Genomic DNA, 6316 nt, shown 5'->3' on the forward strand with positions numbered 1-6316 from the left:
CCGTTCCATCTGTAAAATTGCATGGGAAGGATTTACCAGTACGGCCCCATGTTTGGACGCCTGGTGGAGGCGGGGGAACAGATGCATCGACAGGAGAAGTAAAAACAGGACTAATAACCTGAGGTTGGGCTACACCGGTATTTGGGCTACCCAGATTAGGTTGGTTCTCATTTGCGAGACGATTATCAGTACTTGGTTGGGCCTCACTAGTTGTTGATGACGATGGTAGAGGAATGGTCTCGTGAGATTGATAAGAGATCGGTAATGCTGTTGATATTGGAGTTGTAGCTACATTGCAATTATTAGACAAAAGCATGGACAAATCATATCTATTCATATGGTCATTTAAAACTTCTGGTTCATTTTATGGGAAGGACACAATTGAAGATGAAAGCAAGGGTGTGATAGCATCAGAACCCGCAAAGGGAAAATGAGATTCATCAAAGATGACATCTTGAGAAATATAGATACGTCATGTAGTTCAATCTAGAAACTTGTAGCCTTTATGGATAGAACTGTAACTGTCACACCCCAAAACCGATAACGGCGGAATACGTTTCGGGGTGGAGGACGTCATGTACAGTATCATCACAATTGCATAATAGTAAAAACAAGAAACATACAACCATTTCATTACATAGTGAGTTTAATTACAAGTGTGTTCTGTAAAGTTTCAATAGACACCAAAAGTAATACAAAAATAAGAGATGGATCTTGTATGCTCCATCTTCTCCAAAATGTTGTACCTGTACCTATCTATCTTTGACCTGAGGATACAAGTTAATTTGAAAACGAGTATCAGCATAAAGCTGGTAAGTTCATAAGAATTTAGTGTGAATTTTGTATAAAATGTATTAGAACATATAGTGTGAAAAACTGCAATTTACATTTATAAGTAGTAGAAAACTCTAGAAAATCCTATATTTTCCAGAAAATACATCGTAAGTGAAAAACTCTAAGTTGCATGTAAGTTTTATCATTGAAAACTGTTTATTGTAAAAGTGTGGTACTAAATCTCCAGTATGTAGGGTAGATAGAAGAAAGTTATGTATGTGGACAGTGATAGTGGTGCGAACTTCCATTAGTAATAGATACTTATTTACTTCGGGATATTAACTGAAACTTTAGTCTCAGTATTTTAGTGTGGATATATTGTATTCCTTTTATGTGACCAATAGTGTGAGTAATAGAGGATCCCATGACCTTCCCGGTCATACACAGTGTAGTGAAGTAGTGTCATCCCTGGGCCTGCTCGGCTCGGACTGAAGTTAACAGTCGGGATCTAATAGTGTCTGCCCCGTATAGATCTATACATGTAGTGTCGCCTTCCTTCTGGAAAGCTCTGGTCACAGTTTGTAGCGCGTAGAGTATCTTGTAGAGTTAGTATGTTATCTTCCGGATTAGTGCTTTCTCTTGTATTATAGTGTAGTAGTCTTTTATGTAGTTCATAGTGTGTTCTCTTATTCGTGTATCGTCTTGTAATAGTATGAATTATAGTATGTATAGTAGTAGCGGTAACAAGTAGTAGTGACCTTAACTATACCTATTATAGTAAACTTAGTGTGAATGGTTCTTGGCAATTAAGTAATATAGGCATCGAATGAGGTGAAAATGCTCGTATATAACACCAATATACATGATATATAACTAAGAAATCAACGACAGTCGGACGGATAACAAATACCCTAAGCCCACATCAAACAAGAACAGGAAATAAGGCGAGCTATCGGTCCTAAGTCCTTCAAGTCTTACTTATATAAATATCTTAGTGTAGATACATTTTATAAGAAAAGTAATTTAATAAAAATCTTGACTAAAGAAAGCATTTAGAAAATAGTTTATTTTTCCAAAGTAGTTTTGAAAGCGTAAAGTTCTTTTATAAAGCATAGTGATAAATCACATGTGATTTGAACTACGGATAGTAAATCACATGTGATTGGTTTTCATAAAAATGTATATTTGACTTGTATCCCCCCCCCCCTAAAACATATGAAAACATTAGAAATGTTCATTAAGGGGTATAAACTCACCTGAAATCAAGTAAATCGGGTGAAAGTGTCGGTTGCGCGTTTGGTATCAATTTAGGACTTGTACACCTTTTAAGTCCCTATTAGCATATGATATATATGTTTTACAATAAATTAGTCACTTATACTTTTATTTAAAGACTTTTACATATTCTAAATTGATTCGAGGTCTTATGGATTAGAAGTGGTTCTCGGGGATTGTACAAGGCCAAAAGGGGTACTAAGGGGGGTCCAAGAGTTTACTCCCTTGGAGTTTACGGCCCAAAGGCCACTCCTTGGGAGTTTACGGCCGTAAGCCTCATGGCTTGGCCGTGAACTCTTGTTCACTCCCCAATTTTGATGTTAAAGCCCTTAAATCAATCCCTTAAATTTTCTAGGGCTAATTAGGGGGTTTAAACCCTCATTTGGTGAGGTTTGGGGGGGTTTACGGTCCTAGCTTGTGATTGGGCCATAAACTCTAAATTACCCCTCAAAATGTGATGTTTAATGGCCCCAAACTCGAAATGGAATTTCCTAAAATCATATCTCAAGCCTAAACATGCATTAGAAGGGTTTTGGGGCATTTTTACATGGAAAAAGGGTGTTTACGGCCTAAGCATGTGCTTGGGACGTAAAATCTCTTTAATGCCCTAAATGTCATGGTTTTGATGCTCAAACACTCCTAGGTAAAATCCCTAACTAGTATCCAAGCTTAAAATAAGGAAATTTGGGACTTTTGGCCAACTTTTGGGTGTTTACGGCCTAAGGAGGTTCTTAGGCCATGAACTCCTTTTCCATGTCCCAATCATGTGATTTTTGAGCTATAAAGACAATAATGTATGTTTAGAACAAGTTAGGGTTGAAGATCTTACGTTTAGGAGCCGGAAATTGCGGTTTTGGAGCCGAAAACGAGCTAGAGAGAGAAAGTAGTGAGAGAGAGAGAGAGTTTGAGTGGTAAAAGAGTTCAAGGAGGTGTTTACCTTCCTTATATATGCCCCGGGTATTGCACCCGATACACGACTACCCGATGCTAAGTTTAACGGGGTTTAAACTTTTTACCCGGGTTAAGTGGTTGAAAAATAATATAACTTTATTTCGTTAAATGGAACTAACATTAACGAGTTATATTTATTTTTACTAAAATGATAATCCCATGAATTATAAATAAATAATCAAATATTCATTTATTTTACGACTCCAAATTACGGAACTTTTATAAATGACATATTCCGTTAGCGGAAACGGAAATTGTATAACGGACTTAACGTTGGGTTGTCACAGTAACCAAAAAATATGCACATTTTGGAACGAAACTCAAGTTTTCATGAGTTGTATTTGCGAAGACTTAGCCAACAAGCACAACCAAAGCTAACATAAGTGAGTAATCAGGTTTGAGTATGAAAAGACGGGTAATAGGTGACATGTTTTTGGTTGTATGACTGGGCAGCCGATTGATAAGATAGCAAGCTGTTAGAAAAGCTTCGTCCCAAAAACAAAAAGGAAGGGATGAGTGAGTTAACAAAGCTAACACTATTTTAACTATATGACGATGCTTGCGTCCATCAATACTAATATGTTAAGAGGTGTGAGGACATGACACACGATGGGATATGTCTATACGTTGAAAATATTGGTGAGGTTTGTGTTACTCTCCTCCCAGTTAGATTAATTAGTTCGGATTTTTGCATTCAGAAGACGTTCAACATGATTTTGAAAAGTATAAAAAATTTGTTCAACATCAGACTTATTTTTAATGAGATAAATCCAAATGTAACGATTATAATCATCCAATAAGGTGACATAATACTTAAAACCACCACTCGATACTTGAGTTGGACCCCAAACATCCGTGTGGACAAGCTCGAGGGGAGATGAAGTGATATGAACAAAACTTTTGTAAGGTAATTGATGACTCTTAGCACACTGACATGCATCAAACACAGAAAACTTATTATCAAAAGAGGGGTAAAATGGTCACTTACACTTTTTGTTCATGCAGAATGTAAAAGCTTGTTACAAAAGGGACATATTTGTTTATAGTTTCGTAACTTTACTCTCATTTTTAGGTAAAAGAGTAAAGATGTCATTTAGATTAGAGACGAAACTGCACCTTCATTGTTAGCCCTGAGGAAGTTGAAAGCACATCATTGACTACCATAGGCTCACCTTTTGACCAATGCAATTAGGGGTTGTATCATTTACAACAACATAGAAGTCAAGGAAATTAGAAAAATGAATCGATGTTCCTTCAAAGTAATAACAAAAATTCACCCAAAAATAACCCTAAATAGAACGACAACAAAACCCAAACAGACCTCCAAATCGTATAATTATAACAATCCTCCTCATATTCCTTCACCTGATGGAGCTCTGAATTCTTATATGGTATGCAATTGAACAAATCTTCTCGAAAGTAGGAGGCTTGTTCACATAGAAAAAAAGGTCAGATTTATTGTTAAGAAAATATAATTACTTTCATGGTAAAACATTTTTTTGTGATACATAACTCCAAATACAAAAATACAGATACCAACCACACATTCTTGAACGCATTTTGAGAACTTTTTATTTCTCTCAATAGAAGTACCATTTGATATTGGTAGGCTTGCAGGATCAATACCAGATGCTTGAAGGAATCTCATAATTCTTGCATGAGACTTCAATGGTGGTGGGGTTACATCTGCCACAAACACTGGAAATACACCAAACTACAAACTAAAATACCAATTAAAATCACATAAATACCCTTGCTTTATCAAAATTTACAATACCTTATGTGTTAAGAGCATTTTTTTCAAATCCAATCAGACTGATGGCTTGCATTGATGGCACCAACAATCGGATTGAACAAAATGGTACCGATGCAATACTTTCACCTTCGTTCTCTGGAAATCCATTAACTCTTTTAAATACTCTTATTACAACATCCATGGCAGGTGAGAGAGGTGCCTTTGTTTCTTCTTTGCCAGAGATTAAGACCTGATGAGGTAACCACAAGTATTATGGCTAACTACGTTTATATCTCGCATACAGAAAGTAAAACTTGCGTGATTATGAACCCTAAATTAGTGTAGAGCTTCTCGAATTCAATAGAGGTGAAAGAACGCTTGAATTAAATGAAAATGTTCGAGATTTACAGGTTGGAACTGAAGAGAAGAATTTGGAAACAACTTACAATGTGGTCAGGGGTACCAACAGGAGCGTCGAGTACGCGAATTCGAGCTTTGGTGGCTTCACACATCTTTTTGATTATATCTCCTTTCCGTCCAATTATACTCCCAACCTTAGGCACCGACATAAGCAATTCTTGTATCAACTGTCTTTCCTGTTGCTGCCACCGGAAGGTCAATAATCCTCTTGTACATACACATATACACTGAAAAAATAGTCCGTTTAAACGGCAAGAGGTTTCTGAGACAAAAGAACAAAAAGAAAGCAAAGAAATAGGTATATGAAGAACAAAATCGAAAATTACCTCAAAAATGAAAGTTTACAAACTTCAACATGTGGGTTCCAAAAAAAAATTCATCGTTTGGGAAGATACTTCAGGTAACAAATATGGGCGAGGGCTTCAGCGCGTTGAAATTCATCATCGTCAAGTGGTTGCTGTGGGGTAAACGGAAATTGATCGGTGTAGCTGATGGGTTTTCGGGAAATCGGTGAGATGTAGAGAAAGAGAGGGTGTGTCGATGGTTCATACGGTAATGGGAGGAAGCAGAGATCGTTGCTTTAGATAGCGAGAGAAGACGATGCGAAAAACTTAAAGAAGGAATGAATAGAAAGAAGAGGGAACGACTAGAAGGGGTTGGAGACGGTGGCGGTGTGCTAATGAGAAAGCGGTGGAGAAATTGATCGGAAGAGAAGGAGGGCCAGTCGATTTGAAGAGTAGCCTATGGAGCATCGGATAAAATGGGGGAATAGAAACGATAAGCGTCGTTGACACTAACCAATTTTCTATTGGTTTACACCGGCGATGAAGGACACGTAGTATAATCAAAGGCGGTTACCAAAACAAATAAGCAAAAATAGACAGAAAAAGAAAAAAAATTGGTCCAATAGGAATAGAATAATGTTCATCATGTAGTTGTAAATTAGTATATATATATATATATATATATATATATATATATATAGAGAGAGAGAGAGAGAGAGAGAGAGATGAGTTCAATTGAGAAAATAAAAAAGGTTGAGAATGGGGGAATCATTCTCAGTCACTCATTTATTCTAAGCATAAAAAGACACTGTGGCAAACTTGTAAATATGATAATAACCTTCAATCTCAAATACGCAACTGTAATCGATCGTTCATC

General features: G+C 36.7%; 1 long non-coding RNA gene across 1 annotated transcript; it reads right to left on the reverse strand.

The window, feature by feature from the left end:
* Positions 1-3936: 3936 nt before the first annotated feature.
* Positions 3937-6047, reverse strand: LOC111890384 (uncharacterized). Its single transcript, XR_002849850.3, has 4 exons — positions 5482-6047; positions 5182-5382; positions 4778-4985; positions 3937-4698 (listed from the first exon to the last, which is right to left on the reverse strand). It is a non-coding gene; the product is annotated as an uncharacterized LOC111890384 (long non-coding RNA).
* Between the last annotated feature and the right edge of the window lie 269 nt (positions 6048-6316).

Source organism: Lactuca sativa, chromosome 4, assembly GCF_002870075.4.
Source record: "Lactuca sativa cultivar Salinas chromosome 4, Lsat_Salinas_v11, whole genome shotgun sequence".
In the NCBI taxonomy this organism is placed as follows: Eukaryota; Viridiplantae; Streptophyta; class Magnoliopsida; order Asterales; family Asteraceae; genus Lactuca; species Lactuca sativa.